Below are 18,874 nucleotides of genomic sequence, written 5' to 3'. Positions count from 1 at the left end.
CAGCTCGGGTAATGAACCTCCTTGATAAAATCGGCTGCAAGGAGCTTCTCGACCTCCTCATCGACCGTCCTCCATCGCTTTAGGGCTAGGTTCCGTTTCTTCTGTCTAATGGGCTTAACTACAGGATCAGTGTTGAGCCTATGAGTTATAATGCTGGGGTCTATGCCGGGCATTTCTGTCACTGACCATGCAAAAATGTCTAAATTTTCGAGTAAGAAACTTACCAGTTGAGACCGCAGGGGTTCCTCGACAGAAGCACCAATCTAAAGTACTTGAGTTGGATCCTTTGCCGAAGCTGGGATGGGGATGGTCTCTTCGGTAGGTGTGGCTCACTCTGCGAACTGCTCCGCATGTCATTCTAGCTAGAGGTTGTCTACTACCTTGGGCTTTCCTTTGAGGGCGGCTACGTAGCACTTGCGAGACTCAAGCTGATCGCCTCACGTCACTCCAACTTCAAAGTTTGTAGGGAACTTCATCGCCAGGTGGTAGGTGGAGTTTACTGCTTGTAAGGCATGGGTGATGGGCCGACCTACTATTGCGTTGTACGGGGAGGGGGTCGCGACCACCAGGAAATAATGGTTGAGCCTTACCACACAAGGATAGGTGTCGACCTCCACAGGTACAATGACTGATGTGTGGCTCATTGTGACACTAGCAAGTGCACTAACCGTTCAAGTAATAAAGTAGTGAGTGAAGTATCGTTCCCACGAGGATTTAAGAAACAATTACCAATACTAAATTGAGTACTTCTTATCTGATCAACAAATAATCAAAACTTTAATGAAAGCTAAAAAAAAAATCCTAAATTAAAATCTATCTAAATCATTGGCCCAATTGCCTTCAAATCAGGTTAGAAGAATAAGCAGTAAATGTCAATCTCAGAATTCAGCAATCTATCAATTTGGATCATTCGAATAAATCATGATTGAGCCTTGGTTTGCTGAAACCCCAAGGTCATGAACAGCCTCTCTCAAGCGCATGTTCATCCTATGAATGAGTGATGGTTCTTCTATCTCTAGCAAGAATCTAATCCCCATGCATGCATTTCTTCAAACACTTCTAAGGCATCAATTCAAATCTGAATTAATCACCAACTGAATTGTGCAAGTTATCTCTAACCTTGCACTCAATTCAGTTCTTGAATAGTAGATCTGAATTCCTAGAGTCTCTCTCAAGCACTCTAGGAATTCCAAGCTGTAGATTAATTCGGCCAATCTGAAAATTGCAGATCTGAATTCTCTTTCAAGCAATTCAGATCTTGCAATCTCAGATCTGAGAATTCGGATCTGAGTTTTGAAGGTTAGTTGGCCGAATAAATCTACAATAACACCCTCATTCAAGAAACTTCAAGTACAATTCATGACCAATTGAATGAATCAAAAAGAACTAGATTGCTGAACTGAAATTTTACAAGCTGAAATACATCAAGGAAGAATGGAAACAAGGAGAAAGAAGAAAGAAAATATAACAAAGAAACTGAATTCAAATCAAAAGAGAATGAAACTACAAATGATTTATTACAAAAGATCTTTGAATCACAAACCCTCAATTCGAACTCACCTTCTCTTCTAGCTTGCTTGTCTTGAACTTCCTTCAGCCCTTCTTCTTCTTCTTCCTTGCGCCTAGCCTTCTTCTCTTCTCTTCTCTCAAGGTGGCCGAACCTCTAAGAGTGGGAAAGCCTTCCTCTCAAGCAATTGAACACCTCTCCCCCCTCCTAGAGGCCTCCTTATATAGTTTTTCAAGGGGGCTCTTGCCCCTTCTTGAAGTCTCTAGAATTTGGTGTATTACACCCCTCATGAACCTTCTAGAGTGTTCCCTCCTTCTCTTCAAGAAACTTCTAGGAGTTGCCGCCCCTAGCTCCCTTTGGGCTGCTATTTGGGCTACAACTTAACTTTCTTTTGAGCTCATGTGCGTTACACTCTAGGCTGTTATTTGGGCTAAAAATGGGCTGGGCCGAAATTTCCTTCTTGCTAGGCTTCTTCCCTTGGGTTTTCCAAAGAGTTAGCTTGCACTACTTGGGCCAAATGAAACTCCCTTGCTCTCATGGCTGGGCCGGGCTGAACTTGATAAATTTTGGGCTTTCTTTTCTTGCTTTTGCCTTCTTTTTGTTGATTTGGCTCCCCCTGAAATCTTTCTTGCAATCAAGCTAAAATAGGGCAAAATCTAATTAAACCAGCATAAAATTTCATGCAAAAACCTCATAAAATATAGATAAATTGTAGGTTCATCAAATACCCCCACACTTAAGCTTTTGCTTGTCCTCAAGCAAGGACATCAGCCATAAACTGAACATTCCCCCCTTCTGTTCTTACCATTTACCTGGTGAACTTTTTAAGATAGAAATTCATTCAGTAGTCGGGGGATTTTTGTAAGTGCTCAACTCTTATTCTTGTTAATTACTATTTAAGATATGTATAAGATCCAAGGAAAGGAGAATATGAATTTCATCATAGTCTACCCTTCACTCCTAATTCATATATAAATCAACTCCTTAATTGTCAAGGTTAATAATCAAATTTCACTAAGTTTCTCATCTGTTACTAAATCTTAATGAGAGTTCAACTTTAGAGTGCCCCTTTGAACCTCAGCTATCACCACAATTTCTTAATTCTAGGGGTGAGTGCATCTTATGCTCCATCTCACCCTTTTCTTTTTTTTTTTTTTTCGATGTGAGTGCATTTTATGCTCCATCTCACACACTTTTCTCTCTCTTTTTTTTTTTTTTGGTGTGAGTGCATCTTATGATCCATCTCACACTGGTCACTTGCTTGAGGTAGCACTCATGTTCTGAGCTGCTAGATTTACTATTCAGCTCAGAATAGCGGAGTCAATATGGGCTTTTGTCCTTCTTTGCAATTATTGAACCTCAAGAATCAGCACTTCAGATGTGCACTAGCTCTCTTGACCATTAACCATAAAATCAAGGGCTTCCATACACATGAAGATAGTTAGGGCTAGTCATGCTGAAAAGCATATTCAGCTCCCCTTTTCTCATGCATATATCAAATTGGGTCATTCACAAGAATAAAAACTTAACAAGTACATCAGTCTCCCTCAACTCATTGAATTCCTTCTTAAAAAAAAAATCATCAAATAAATAGTAATGAACTTGAGGGGTTCCAGTCTTTTTTGGTTATGTCATTGGCTGCATATGTGTGTTGGGGTGAATGAGGTGCATGGTTTCAGCCCCCATACCCTAGCCTCGGGCTCACTCCCCCACACTTAAGATGAACATTGTCCTCAATGTTCGTAGTGTTAGGGGATCACACTTGCTAGAGCAAACTGAAGAAAAGAAAATGATGAACTGAGTCCTTAAAGAATTGGAATTTTGAGAAAAAGATCTTTATTTTACTAACTAATATTCTAAAAAGATAAATGACAAAAAGATTCCTTAACTTGTTCATGAGCAAGCATAAAAGATTATTGGTTATCATGATAAACAGTGGATGGAGGGGGTACAGTACCGCCCATTAAATATGGTTTCAGGCGCTGACCATTTACTTTAAACGTGCCCTGAACCGGGTGGATGAGTTCTATAGCCCCATGGGGAAAAACCTGTGAAATGGTAAAGGGTCCAGACCACCTGGATCTCAGCTTACCTGGAAACAAGCGGAGATGGGAATTATATAACAATACCTGTTGGCCTACATAAAAGTCCCGTCTCAGCAAGTTCTTATCATGCCAGTTTTTTATTCTTTCTTTATAAACTTTGGCATTCTCATAGGTGGTAAGTCTGAATTCATCCAATTCATTCAATTGCAACCGCCTTTTAGCCCCTGTGGCCTGAATGTCAAAATTTAAGAATTTAAGAGCTCAATAGGCCTTGTGTTCTAATTCAACTGGTAAATGGCATGCTTTACCAAAGACCAATCTGTAGGGGGACATACCAATGGGTGTCTTAAATGCAGTTCTGTATGCCCATAATGCATCATCTAATTTGATGGACCAATCTTTTTTGGCAGATGCTATGGTCTTTTCCAGAATTCTTTTGAGTTCCCTGTTAGCCAACTCCACTTGGCCACTGGTTTGAGGGTGATAAGGGGTAGCTAATTTATGTGTAATTCCATATTTCTGCATTAACCTCTCAAATTGGCTATTGCAGAAGTGAGTTCCCCTATCACTAATTATAGCTCGCGGAGTGCCAAATCGGGAGAATAGCTTCTTTAGGAAGTGTACCACCCTTCTTGAGTCATTTGTGGGTAAAGCCATGGCTTCTACCCATTTGGATACATAGTCAACTGCAACGAGGATGTACTTATTCCCAAAAGAATTCGGGAAAGGTCCCATGAAATCTATACCCCAAACATCAAAGATTTCACAGATTAAAATATTGGAAAGGGGCATTTCATTCCGTCGGGAAATGTTTCCTGATCTTTGGCATTTGTCACATGTGGACACATACCTATGGGCATCTTTGAAAAGTGTGGGCCAATAAAAACCTGATTGCAAAACCTTGGCTGCAGTGCGACTAGCTCCAAAATGACCTCCTGCTTCTTTATCATGGCAAAATTGGAGTACCGACTCTATCTCCTCCTCGGGGACACATCTCCTTATGATCTGATCTGCACACAATTTATACAAAAAGGGTTCCTCCCACAGATAGTATTTTACATCAGAAAGGAATTTCTTTTTCTGTTGATATGAAAGGTTAGGAGGAAGGACTTGTGCAGCTAAATAATTAGCAAAATCAGCATACCAAGGATATGAGTATTTCTGTATTGAGTACAACCGCTCATCCGGAAATTCTTCTCGAATGTTGCTGGTTATCTCCTCTTTTGAGCTTACCGTGTCCAACCGGGAGAGATGGTCAGTAGCCAGGTTTGCAGCACCCTTCATGTCTCTAATCTCAATGTCAAACTCTAGCAATAAAAGGATCCACCTTATCAGTATTGGTTTTGAGTTTTGCTTGGTAAGCAAGTGCCTTAATGCCGAGTGATCTGTGTAGACAACAACCTTGGATAATATCAGATATGAACGAAACTTATCAAGTGCAAATATTACTGCTAGCAGCTCCTTTTCTGTGGTGGTGTAATTGAGTTGGGGTCCAGTCAAGGTTCTGCTAGCATAGTAAATTGGCTGAAAATGTTTGTTCATTCTTTGTTCTAAAACAGCTCCTATAGCAAAATCACTCACATCACACATTAATTCAAATGGGAGGGTCCAATCTGGTGCTACCATGATAGGTGCATGGATCAATTTGTCTTTCAAGATGTTGAAAGCATGAAGGCATTCAGTTGAAAATTCAAAAGGCACTTCTTTCTGAAGCAAGGTAGATAATGGCTTGGAAATTTTTGAGAAATCCTTAATAAACCTCCTATAGAATCCGACATGTCCTAAGAAACTTCTCAAAGAATGAACAGATGTTGGGGTTGGTAATTTTTCAATTGCCTCTACCTTGGCCTTGTCGACTTCTATACCTCTTTGAGAGATCTTGTGTCCAAGCACTATGCCTTTTTGCACCATAAAATGACATTTCTCCCAATTCAACACAAGATGTGTTTCTTTACATCTAGTAAGCACCTGTTCCAGATTATTCAAACATGCATCAAACGAAGAGCCAAAAACTGAAAAATCATCCATGAAGATCTTAATAAATTTTTCAACCATATCAGAAAATATAGACATCATACATCGCTGAAAGGTTGCTGGGGCATTGCATAACCCAAAGGGCATTCTTCGGTATGCAAAGGTTCCATATGGGCAAGTAAAAGTGGTCTTTTCTTGATCTTCTGGTGCAATTGGTATCTGGTTATACCCTGAATATCCATCCAAGAAACAATAATACTCATGCCCGGCTAGCCTCTCTAACATTTGATCCATAAATGGGAGAGGGAAATGGTCCTTCCGAGTGGCTTCATTTAATTTTCTATAGTCAATACACACACGCCATCCGGTGACGGTTCTAGTAGGGATGAGTTCATTTTTCTCATTTGGAACAACAGTCGTACCCCCTTTCTTGGGCACAACTTGCACAGGGCTTACCCAAGAACTATCAGAAATAGGATAAATGATCCCAGCATCTAACAACTTAATTATTTCAGCCTTTACCACTTCTTTCATGTTGGGGTTCAGGCGCCTTTGGGGTTGAACGGAAGGCTTGCTGTCCTCTTCCATCAAAATTCTGTGAGTGCAGATTGATGGATTAATGCCTTTGATATCTTCTACCTTCCAAGCTATAGCATTTTTGTGTTCCCGCAGCACTCTTAATAATTTTTCTCTTTGTAAGGGATTCAGCGTTGAGGAAATTATCACGGGAAGATCTGATGGTTCCTCAAGGAAAGCATACTCTAAATGGGATGGTAATTGCTTCAGTTCAAGGGTGGGGGGTTCTTGGGGTGATGGCTTACCTGATGGTCCAGTCAATTTGCCTAAGTTCTCTAATTTATGAAACCCCTTTCCCTTGAATTGAGGCTTATCGTTCAGGTATGCTATCATGAGGTTTATTTTTTCATTTTCTCCTTGTTCAAGTTCTCCCTGCTAGAGGCAGAGTTCAAGAGGATCAGTTATTCTACTTACCTGGAAGCATTCATCAATTGTCAATTCAATGGCATCAATCATAAAACAAGAATCATCACTAGAGGGTGCATATTTCATAGCATTAGACATTTTAAAAATTATCTCCTCATCTTGTATCCTAAGGCTGAGTTGTCCTTGTTGGACATCAATCATTGCTTTCCCAGTAGCCAGGAAAGGTCTCCCTAGGATAAGCGGGACCTCCACATCTTCTTGCATGTCTAACACAATGAAATCAACTGGAAAAATGAATCTTTAACTAACACATCTTCTATGATCCCCCTAGGATGTCTAATGGATCTATCAGCCAATTGTAATGCCACTCTAGTGGGTTGGGGTTCATTCAACCCCAATTTCTTGAAGATAGAATATGGCATTAAATTGATGCTAGCTCCTAGGTCACATAAAGCTTTTTCAATTTTTAAACTGTCAATGGTACAAGGAATAGTGAAACTCCCTGGATCTTTGAGTTTCTGAGGTAGCTTGTTCAGAAGGATAGCAGAACATTCCTCATTTAATGCAACTGTAGCCACATCTCCCAGTTTCCTTTTGTTTGCCAATAATTCATTCAAAAACCTTGCATAGTGTGGCATCTGGGCTAAAGCATCAGCAAAAGGAATATTAATATGTAAACTTTTAAATATTTCAAGAAACTTACCAAATTCCTTCTCCAATTTTTGTTGCTTCAGCCTGTTAGGGAATGGAACTTGTAGTTGTTGGTGCATCCCTTGTTGTGCTTCTGGTTGTTCCGTCTTCTGTTGTCTGGTCCCAAGGCTTGTTTCTGCCTTGGGTTCAGCCCAATTCTTCTTTTCTACCTCAGGCAACTCTTTTCCACTCCTTAAGGTAATAGCTTGCACCTGCTCTCGTGGATTCACTTCAGTGTTGCTTGGAAGAGTTCCCGGCAGTCTGGAAGAGATTAATTGTGCCAATTGCCCCACTTGGTTTTCCAGGTTTTTGATTGAGGCTTCCTGGTTCTGGAACCTAGTTTCTGCACCTGCTATAAATTTTGTCATCAGTTCCTCCAAATTGGATTTTGGTTCAGGCTGATGATAAGTCTGGTGGAACGGATTGGAAATATGCTGATTTGGCCAGGACTGGTTTGAATGTCCCCTCCATCCTGGATGAAAAGTATGGTGACTCTAGTAACCCTGTTGTCTTGACGAATTGCTGACATAGTCAACTTGTTCAGTAGATGGTCTGAACTGATTGCCAACTTGGCAGTCTGTACTGATGTGGCCTCCCCCACACAATTCACAATTAAGAGGCTGCACATGCATGGCAGCTATCTGCATTTCATCTATTTTCTTACTGAGTGCTCCTATTTGTGCAGATAGTGCTGTATAAGTGTCAACATTATGCAAGCCTTGTTGCTTCCTAGTTTGAGTTCTTTCCGAATGCCATTGATAGTTGTTGGCTGCCATTTCCTCAATAAGTGCATGGGCAACCTCAGGAGTTTTATTATTTATGGATCCTTTGGCTGCAGCATCTAATATGATCTTATTTGAGTCAGTAAGACCATTATAGAAAGTCTGCACTTGCAGCCAAATGGGGAGGCCATGGTGAGGAACTCTCCTTAACAGCTCCTTGTATCGTTCCCATGACTCATATAAAGATTCCCCCTCTTGCTGGAAAAAAGTAGTGATGTCATTCCTCATTTTAGCAGTTTTAGAAGGGGGAAAATATTTAGAGAGAAAACGGCCGGCCATTTCGTCCCACGTAGCTATTGATCTTGCCGGTAATGAATTCAGCCATGCTTTGGCTTTATCCTTCAAAGAAAATGGGAATAACCTCAACCTAATGGCGTCATCACTTACCCCATTGTGTTTGAAGGTGTCACAAATTTCTAAAAAGTTAGAAATGTGTGCATTGGGATCTTCGTGGGCCAATCCACAGAATTGCACCGTGTTTTGAATCATTTGTATGATGGCAGGTTTGATCTCAAAGTTGTTAGCAGCAATATTGGGCCTGATAATGCTGGAGGCACCTCCAGTGAGAGTGGGTTTGGCATAGTCCATCATAGTCCTCTGCTCAGCCATTTCTTGAGCTTCTTGAGCTTCTTGTGCTTCTTGTCTGACTTGCCTAGCAGCTCTTAAACGGACACGGAGAGTCCGTTCAATCTCCGGGTTGTAAAGGATCTCTTCCAGTTCAGGTCTGCTTGTCATAAACTGTTAAGGTCAAAGCAATAAAAAGGCCAATATTCACAAAAGAAAATAAAAAACTAATCCTATCACACTGAAAATGTAAAGTAAATTATTGGAATACAAAAACCTACATCCTATCATGAATAAATGAAGCCGATTATACTAAAAGCAGATTTAAACCAATCATCTTATTCAAGGTTCCTTTATCTACATCCATCGATTGCAACATCTGAATTCAGACCCAATTTAGTTGAGTTCAGATCTACAAGTCTTTGGTATTGTTAGTCCAGAGAAATTAACAAATAATAATTCAGATCTGAGTTGTATATCTCATACACACTCATTGGTATACACTGCAATATACATCTACCAAATCTGTGATGCGTTAGGGCTGATATTAGAGTTAGGCTTGGTTTAAGGATTTTAAGCTCTACATTTGAAGCTCAAACCTGTATAGCTTATGCATATCAAACACTTGCTAAGACTTGAAAAATCAGATCTGCAATGTTTGGTATTGTTAACTGCTGCAAGAGATCTAATCCAAACATCAATTCAGATCGGGTGCAAGAGATTTAAAAGATAACAAAACATCAAGTTCAAAGAAATTTCAGATCATGTACTCATACTGCCTCAGATTCTCATGTAATTCAGATCTGATTTTACCATTCATGGCTTATATTTCATCAATGAGGCAAGTCTGATGCATCAAATGGTGCTGTTACTACCCGAATTCACACCATAATAGAGTGGGTTCAGGTTTGAGTTCATAGGGCTGATATTAGAGTTAGGCTTGGTTTAAGGATTTTAAGCTCTACATTTGAAGCTCAAACCTGTATAGCTTATGCATATCAAACACTTGCTAAGACCTGAAAAATCAGATCTGCAATGTTTGGTATTGTTAACTGCTGCAAGAGATCTAATCCAAACATCAATTCAGATCGGGTGCAAGAGATTTAAAAGATAACAAAACATCAAGTTCAAAGAAATTTCAGATCATGTACTCATACTGCCTCAGATTCTCATGTAATTCAGATCTGATTTTACCATTCATGGCTTATATTTCATCAATGAGGCAAGTCTGATGCATCAAATGGTGCTGTTACTACCCGAATTCACACCAGAATAGAGTGGGTTCAGGTTTGAGTTCAGATGAACTCAAATCTGAACCTACATGCATTCAGATCTGCAACTAGCTGAGCTCAAATCTGAGCTCAAATCTGAGGTTCAGATCTGAAGGCTTACATATCATTCTTTCAAATATTTTTCATTCCTTGCTACCCTTTGATCCCTGAAGCTAATCTGATATCTCACATTGTGAATGGGGTGCCAAATTCTCATCAGAATTGAGTAGGTTCAGGTCTGAGTTCAGATGAACTCAGATCTGAACCTAGCAGATTTGCAACCAACAAAACTCAGATCTGACCCCAAGTCTGAGTTCACATCAAATTTCTTTCATTCTTTGCTACATTTTCAGCTATGAGACAAGTCTGATGTATCAAAATATCAGTCATAATTGAGTAGGCTCAGGTCTGAGTTCAGATGAACTCAGATCTGAACCTAGCAGAATGTAGACCTGCAATTAACTGAACTCAGATCTGAATCTAGCAGATTTGAGTTTCAGATCTGAAATTCAGATTTGAGTTTCAGATCTGAAAGTCAGATTTGAAGTTCAGATCTGAAAGCTCTCATGCTATTCTTTTCCTCAAAATAACACACTTTTTGTCAACCAAATCAGCTCAAAAAAAAAAAAATCATAGTACAAGTTATCTAACATTGCAAAGTCTACCCTCTATCCTACTCTGTTCATAGTCCCAGTTCAGATCTGGGTGATTTCAGATCTGAATTTCTTTACCCAATGCTATCCAATTGTTTTATAGAGATAGCAGATTTGTTCTAGGGTGTATTGGGGTGAAGATAACCCCCAATTACCCTTTGAATTTATATCAGTTCAGGTCTGAGTTCAAGGGAACTCAGATCTGAACTGTTGCAAATCTGCTACAGCAGTTCTGATCCGAATCCTTGGTTTCCATTCTTTCGGTTATATGGTTCTCTCTCTCTTTTTTTTTCACTGTCTAAATATATTTTTTTTTTCTTTTTGTAATGAAAGAAAAGAATAATAAAGGGCTGAGAACAGATTCTTTTTCAGCTGAGTATTGCAGTTCTGCTATAGCAGATCTGAGTGCCGAATGCAACTCAGATCTGCAACACTCATGTTTTCAAATTTTTTTTTTTTTTTTTTAAAAGACAATAACTTCAAGATAGAAAGGAAAACATGTATCCCTTTAATAAAATTAAACTGAAACAGGGAAGAGAAAGTAATCTATTAAAACACAATTACAGTAGTACAGCAGTTGCAGTCCAAGCTGAAATGAAAAAGTTAGCAAATTAGCCCAATTATGAATGCAATGCTGAATGAGATCAGATTAAGAATGCTCAATGTTTCCTAATATTGTTTCCCTAATTCCCCAGCAACGGCGCCAAAAACTTGATGTGTGGCTCATTGTGACACTAGCAAGTGCACTAGCCGTTCAAGTAATAAAGTAGTGAGTGAAGTATCATTCCCACGAGGATTTAGGAAACAATTACCAATACTAAATTGAGCACTTCTTATCTGATCAACAAATAATCAAAACTTTAATGAAAGCTAAAAAAAAAATCCTAAATTAAAATCTATCTAAATCATTGGCCCAATTGCCTTCAAATCAGGTTAGAAGAGTAAGCAGTAAATGTCAATCTCAGAATTCAGCAATCTATCAATTTGGATCATTCGAATAAATCATGATTGAGCCTTGGTTTGGTGAAACCCCAAGGTCATGAACAGCCTCTCTCAAGCGCATGTTCATCCTATGCATGAGTGACGGTTCTTTTATCTCTAGCAAGAATCTAATCCCCATGCATGCATTTCTTCAAACACTTCTAAGGCATCAATTCAAATCTGAATTGATCACCAACTGAATTGTGCAAGTTATCTCTAACCTTGCACTCAATTCAGTTCTTGAATAGTAGATCTGAATTCCTAGAGTCTCTCTCAAGCACTCTAGGAATTCCAAGCTGTAGATTAATTCGGCCAATCTAAAAATTGCAGATCTGAATTCTCTTTCAAGCAATTCAGATCTTGCAATCTCAGATCTGTGAATTCAGATCTGAGTTTTGAAGGTTAGTTGGCCGAATAAATCTACAATAACACCCTCATTCAAGAAACTTCAAGTACAATTCATGACCAATTGAATGAATCAAAAAGAATTAGATTGCTGAACTGAAATTTTACAAGCTGAAATACATCAAGGAAGAATAGAAACAAGGAGAAAGAAGAAAGAAAATATAACAAAGAAACTGAATTCAAATCAAAAGAGAATGAAACTACAAATGATTTATTACAAAAGATCTTTGAATCACAAACCCTCAATTCGAACTCACCTTCTCTTCTAGCTTGCTTGTCTTGAACTTCCTTCAGCCCTTCTTCTTCTTCTTCCTTGCGCCTAGCCTTCTTCTCTTCTCTCAAGGTGGCCGAACCTCTAAGAGTGGGAGAGCCTTCCTCTCAAGCAATTGAACACCTCTCTCCCCTCTTAGAGGCCTCCTTATATAGTTTTTCAAGGGGGCTCTTGCCCCTTCTTGAAGTCTCTAGAATTTGGTGTATTACACCCCTCATGAACCTTCTAGAGTGCTCCCTCCTTCTCTTCAAGAAACATCTAGGAGTTGCCGCCCCTAGCTCCCTTTGGGCTGCTATTTGGGTTACAACTTATCTTGCTTTTGAGCTCATGTGGGCTACACTCTAGGCTATTATTTGGGCTAAAAATGGACTGGGCCGAAATTTTCTTCTTGCTAGGCTTCTTCCCTTGGGTTTTCCAAAGAGTTAGCTTGCACTACTTGGGCCGAATGAAACTCCCTTGCTCTCATGGCTGGGCCGGGCTGAACTTGATAAATTTTGGGCTTTCTTTTCTTGCTTTTGCCTTCTTTTTGTTGATTTGGCTCCCCCTGAAATCTTTCTTGCAATCAAGCTAAAATAGGGCAAAATCTAATTAAACCAGCATAAAATTTCATGCAAAAACCTCATAATATATAGATAAATTGTAGGTTCATCAATGACTCTCCCTAAAGGCCTGACCTCCTCATCGCTGAATCCCACAAGTAGAGTGTTTGCGAGCTTTAGGTCGCTTTCTTGGAGCTATAGCTGATTGAAGGCCAACTTGAAGAGAATGTCTGCCGAGCTGCCTGAGTCGACTAGGACACACCCGACCTCGAATTCGTTGATCTTTATCTTTATGACCAACACATCATGGGGATAATGGACCCCCCGTGCATCGTCTTCTGTGAAGAAGATCGGTTCCTCCACCCTTGGCCACTTCGGGGGGTTTTGCTCTTCCCTAGTTCACGTGCTGATGCACGAGTTGCGGCTGAGGTGCAGCCCGCCACAATCGAGCCTCCAACTATGACGTGGATGGTCCCCCAAATTGGTCTCTCATTGGGAAGCTACCTCTGTGGCTGTTCTGCTTGTCTGCTAGACTCAAGAGCCTCTTTATTTTGCTCCCCCTGTCGACCTGCTTTATTATTATTGTTGTTCTGTACAAAATTTCTCAGATATCCGCAACGGATGAGTTCTTTTATCTCGTCGCAGAGGTTTTTACAATTTTTGGTACTATGACCATGATCTCTATGAAAACTACAATACAAATTTTTATTCCTAACATTGGAGTCAACCTTAAGCCGAGGTGGCCACTTCACATATGGGGCATCCTTGATCACCATGAGGATCTCGACCCACTTTATGTTGAGGGGCGTGTAGTCCCTTTCTACCGCCGGAGCTCGGAAAGGCTGAATTGGCTTTGCCCCCCGAGCTTGGTCCTTCTTCTTCTTCTTGTTACTTGGAGCTGGGGGCTCCAGTTCCCTTTTACTTTTTTCAAGGGCCCGCTCGCCCTTCTGGTTGATCTCTTCCTCTGTCCCTATAAACCGATATGCAAGTTCGAGGAACTCGGTCACGGTCCGGGGTTGGTTGACAACCATGTGCCACTTGAACTCTTTGTGGATGATGCCCCGCTTGGCTGCAGTGAGCCGAGCTGCAGGTCTAGGTCGGGGATCTACAAGCAAGCACCATTAAACCACTTGATGTAGTTCCGGATGAACTCTCCTTCCCTCTGGACTATGCTAAGGAGGCTTTCTTGGGTCCTCGGGCACCTTTTACTAGTGACGAAGTGGGAGGTGAAGACATGTATGAACTGCGCCCAACTCCTTATTGAACCTAGTGCGAGGTTTCGTTACCAAGTGTGGGCTACTCCTTTGAATGTGGTGGAAAAGGCCACACACATGCAAGACTCACTCGCTCTGGCTAGGTGCATCTAGGACTGAAAGGCATCAACGTGGTCATTGGGATCGAAGGACCCATCATACTTGTCCAGCGGGGGGAGCTTGAAGTCCCTTGGCATGGGGACAACAAGGAGATCTGGTGACAGGGGAAAGGAATTGAAAGAAGCGGAGTAGCTTTTACCTCGCTTGAACTTACCTCTACCTTCTGTCTATTCGGCGACCTCGGCGATGCCTTCCCTGCTTCTTAGTAGGCTCGACGTTGGTGCTGCTGACCTCGGTATTACTGAGCTCAATGGGCCTAGGGAAAGGTTCAGACGGCTATTGGTAGCTGCGAACAAAGGGGCCTTGTCCCAGGTCATCGGCCAGCACTTCAAACCAGTTTTTGGTAAGCAGAGGTTCAAATTGCGAATGCTGAGGTGATATGGGCCTAACCAGCTAGGAAGCTCCCGACCTAACTGCAGGCTGCAAGGCAAGGGTAAGGGGTCTTTCCTTCCTTCCATGAGACGATACTGAGGTCTCTCCTTGGCGGGAAGGAAGTTCGCTTCGGCGGTGAGGCTTGGTTGGCTGCACAACTGGATGCAGAGGAGGGAGTGAAGGAAACTGTTGCTGATACTAGTATTGGGAAACCTGGTGCAGCACTTGCTGTTGGTGGAACTGAAGTTGCTGGAACTATTGCATCTGATCCTACATGGCTCGCATGCACTGCATCAGATCCTCAAGCCAACCTTGGCTGGCCACTGGAGGGAGGATGGTGGGTTCAACAAAGGTTGTTCCGACTATAGAGGGCAGTGGAACAGTCACGGGTGCCACAGTCTGAGGCACATTCAGACTGGGGACCCCGTCCACAGAGAGGGGGACGGTGAACTGCCCGATGCAAATGGTGGGTAACTGGGGTTGTTCCTCAGGGGTGTTTTAGCGTCCGGCGTTGCTGGAGGAAGCCATAACTGTCGGTGATGCTGATAAGTTCTTTGGAGAGAGTTGCACAGAACTTAGAGGAAGGCCTTTTGAAGCATTCCCACATATGACGCCAAATGATGCAACATGATTTGGGCACTCCTAGCTGGCTGAAACTTGGCTCCTAGCAGTGACAGACGACACTTGGGATGAAGAGGAACGTGAAGGGTTCCCAAGGAGCTCTCCCGGCGGGAACACTCCGATGGTTAAGTTAGAACTCTGAGGAAAACTCAAAGAAAACACTGAGAGTTAAGAGTGCTAAAAGTGCTAGCTTCAATACCTTTGCTTCGTGAGGGTCGGAGTTCTCTTATACCAGAGCTCAGTCACATCAGGCGTAACCGCCACTACCCTAGCCGTTACTGCCAAGGATGAGGTGGCAGGTGCAAGCTGTTGCTGTAGGGTACGAACTCGTCAGGCGTGCCATGCTTTTCAGAGATGGCAGGCACGACACTACCTAGCAAGAGATGTGGGCGCTGCCACCAGATCCGGCAAGTACTGATGTCAGGCGGATCTTCCCTGTAGGCTATCGAGCTACATTGCACTGAACCGCCTGGGGCTGGGTTGCCTTGCACTGAGGTACCAAGGTACACCGAAGTGCTCGCACTGGAGGCAAGCCGTAAGCAAGTATGAACAGGAGTCTTGACAGTGCTATCCCGAGGTGTTTCTCCCTCGGGACACTTAGCCAAAAGCTGGGGTGTTGCTCCCTTCTTAGGGAGGGAGAGCTCGAAGCCCCTTAGAGGAACTCGGTTCTCAAGGGGACCTCAGGTCCCTTTGCACTGAGGGAGCTCGGGGTGCTCCACCCTTAGGCTTGGAGTGAGCTGGGCCTTGCTTCTCAGTGAGTTGTCACACCGGCCGAGTCATTTGGTTGGGCCTCGACGAGCTTGTTATGCCGAGTTGTGGCCAGGCTATCACGCTGAGTTGTCACTTATGCCAGGTCATGTCCACGTGTCCCCGTGCTATGAGGTCGGGCTAGATCACCTTACATCAATAGTGATTTCATGGGGTTGGTTCCGCTATCATTGAGCACGAGTTGTGCAAATGCCAAAAATGGAATGAAACCACCAATAAACGACGGAGAACTGAAACACGATGCTGAAATGGTGGAGTCTTCACCAAATCTGGTAGAAAACGATGCTTCCGCTGATAACTTTATGCTCGGTTCTTCACAGAAAGGGGGAACGACGACCAGTGAAAGGAGGGGTGATTTGGTTGGAATGATAAGTAGAAGCTGACGAAGGGGAGGTTTGTCGCTGCCTCTCGTTCAAATCCACCACGAGGAAGAGGGAGGATGATCAGTCAAAGCTGATGATTACCGTCGCTACTAGAAGTTGCAACGGCAATGGTCATTTCAGTCATGCTGCTTTGGTTTACCAAGAATCGCCGTAACTCTCATTCTCTGTTCTTTTGCGGACGGAGAAGAAGGGGAGCAGTTGCTCCTCGACTTGATTTCAGCAATTTGGTATTGAAAGAGGAAGATGAAGACAAAAGGGGGAAAGGGGGTGAGAGGAAGTGGGAGATCAGCTCTAGGTTTGCCGCCGTTGGTTTCGTTCGAATAGGGGGAGAGAAGAGAACCAAATAGTCTGAATGAAGAAGATAGGATCTTATTTATATTATGGTTAAGGGGCAGTTTTGTAAATTCAGGAAAATCCATGAGTGTTTTGGTAATTTTGACAAAGCTGGGTCAAACCAGGTCTAAAGGGGTTATGCCGGGTTTTTGGTTCAATGGTGGGGATTTTTGGGTCAGAAAATGGAGGGTTGAGATGGGTCTGAGTGTTGAAGAGGTTTGTGTGAGCGGATTAGCGAGATTGACCGAAATGAAATCTTTTTAGATGGAAGGGTGAATGAGGGTATTTTTGAATGAAATTTCATAGCATGGAGTTTTCGGGCATTCTAAGTTGATTGGTGGGGTCAGATTGGCCCGACTGAGCTCAGACTGGGCAGATCTGGAAAGGGTTTGATTCGGTTTATCTAGAGGCTCGAAATGAATCTTTGTGTGATGAAGGGGCAAATAAGGGTAGTTCTGGGTGAAATTTTACTAGTGGGTATTTGGGGTGTTTGGGATCTGATTATGAGGTCTAATCAGTCTTAGAGGGTTAAGATTGTAAGAATTTGGGTCAATGAGATGTTTTAGAGAGGAATCTTGGTTAGATGAATGGGCAAATGAGGGAATCTAGGGTTGAAGCCTTATGGGCAGGTGTTTTGGTGTGTCTGGAGTCTAATGGTGTGGTTGATTTGTCATGATGGGTCAAGATCAAGATAATCTGGGTTCTCAGTGTTTAGGCTAGCAAGAGGAGTCGAGATGGAATCTTCATTTGATGTAGGGGTAAACGGGGAATCTTGAGTTGAAATTTTACAAGCATGTGTTTTGGGAGGTCTTGGGTCTGTTGGTTATGTCAGATCTAGTGGTTGAGGTGTAAGTGAGATCAATTGGGGCCATTGGTTAGGTATTGGGCAAGTTTAATAGTGGATCTGAGGGTTCATGGGGTGATTCGGTGTGCTTTTGGTTTTTGTTGCTTCGTGTGAACATCCCATTGAAATTGGGTGTCACTTCATGGCCATTAGAGGAGCCACCACCCATCAACAACTTGAACAAAGGAGTGATGGGCCTCCCTTGTTTGAGAACAACATAAGAAAAAAAAAAGCAAATAACTCCCAATCCCAAAACAAAGACTCTAGACATCAAATGGAGGGAGAGGGAAGGTATTTGGCACCCCTCTCCCTTTCTTACCTTGTGAATGCCAATCAAAATCCTAATAAAAAGAACCAATCTTAATGAAAAGATAAATGGCTTCCTCAAATTAAATGAGGGTTTATCATTGATGAGACTGAAAAGAACCCTATTTTTGCCCCATAATATTCATCTTTTTACATTACTTTAGCACTTAAATGAACTCATTACTCTTGTATTTCGATTCAGGGCATTAAAGAAGGCAATTGGAAGAAAATAGGGCAAATCAGGTGATTTTGCACAGTTTCGGCGACAGTTAGTAATCCTCAATTCTGAACTCCGAATTGGACAACTCAAGAAGCATTAGAAAGATGAAAGGAAGGCCCACAACTTTTATGTTTTAGGTTTTGACAGATTCAGCCCGCATCGAGTACGAAAATGATCCCGAAGTTGGAGCAAGTTTGCAGCCAGGCCCATTTCACAACTTAAGCCCAACTCGCAGAAGTACCTTGAAGCAGACCAAGTTTTAAAGCAGCCCAACTCGAATTCAAGAGTCAAGAGTCCAAATCTCGAATTTAATCTCCAAAGAGAGAGTCTTATCAGATATAAAGTCTTGAATGTAATCCTAGAGAGATAAGAAGATTGAGATTAGATCATTAGATAAGAGATAGGATAGGATAAGTTTAAAGAAGATCAAGACTCCCTAAAGATAAAGATGATCTCCTAGAAGGAATTGGAAAACAGCCCTCTCCTTTGGCTATAGAAAGAGGGGGGTGAACTAGCTCTAGCATCACTCGCTCTTAGATCCAAGAGATCATCAAGAAGACCAAGAAGCTCAAGAAGGCAATTCGGCTATGGAGAAGAAAAGCATGGAGATTGCACAGATCATGAGCAGCTAAGCTTCTTTTTCTGGTTCAAGGGGGGAGGTTCAATGGTGTCATTGTGAGGTTCTATAGTTACTTTATTTTCTTGCTTTCTAATTCAAGTATTCATTGATTCTTGTGCATATTTTTATTGGATGTTGATGTTAATTAGTTTGACAAACTGAATTAATGTTGATCTTCCTACTGCTATCCATGATTTTGGTGATCCGTAATTGTCACGAATAATGGTGCAATTAGCAATTAGGTTGATATCTTTTTGGGTCAATTGTTCGTGATAGCCTTTAACCAATGTTTTAACATGGTTCAACCTAAAGGAATTGATGGAACAAGATTTAGTAATTGTAACTATCTCAATTATTCTTATTTTGGTTTAACCATTTTTCACAAATCTTAATGTTATCACTGTTTAATAT

At 41.8% G+C, this 18,874-nt stretch overlaps 1 non-coding gene across 1 annotated transcript; it reads left to right on the top strand.

Annotated features, from left to right (window-relative positions):
• Window positions 1-8,064: 8,064 nt before the first annotated feature.
• LOC148848818 (small nucleolar RNA R71) lies at window positions 8,065-8,171 on the top strand. The gene has a single exon (XR_016101528.1). It is a non-coding gene; the product is annotated as a small nucleolar RNA R71 (small nucleolar RNA).
• The last annotated feature ends 10,703 nt before the right edge of the window (window positions 8,172-18,874 follow it).

The sequence above is a fragment of the Nelumbo lutea genome, chromosome 6 (assembly GCF_056320005.1).
Source record: "Nelumbo lutea isolate HS-2025 chromosome 6, American lotus-T2T, whole genome shotgun sequence".
In the NCBI taxonomy this organism is placed as follows: domain Eukaryota; kingdom Viridiplantae; phylum Streptophyta; class Magnoliopsida; order Proteales; family Nelumbonaceae; genus Nelumbo; species Nelumbo lutea.
This window is presented reverse-complemented; position numbering and strand designations above follow the sequence as displayed.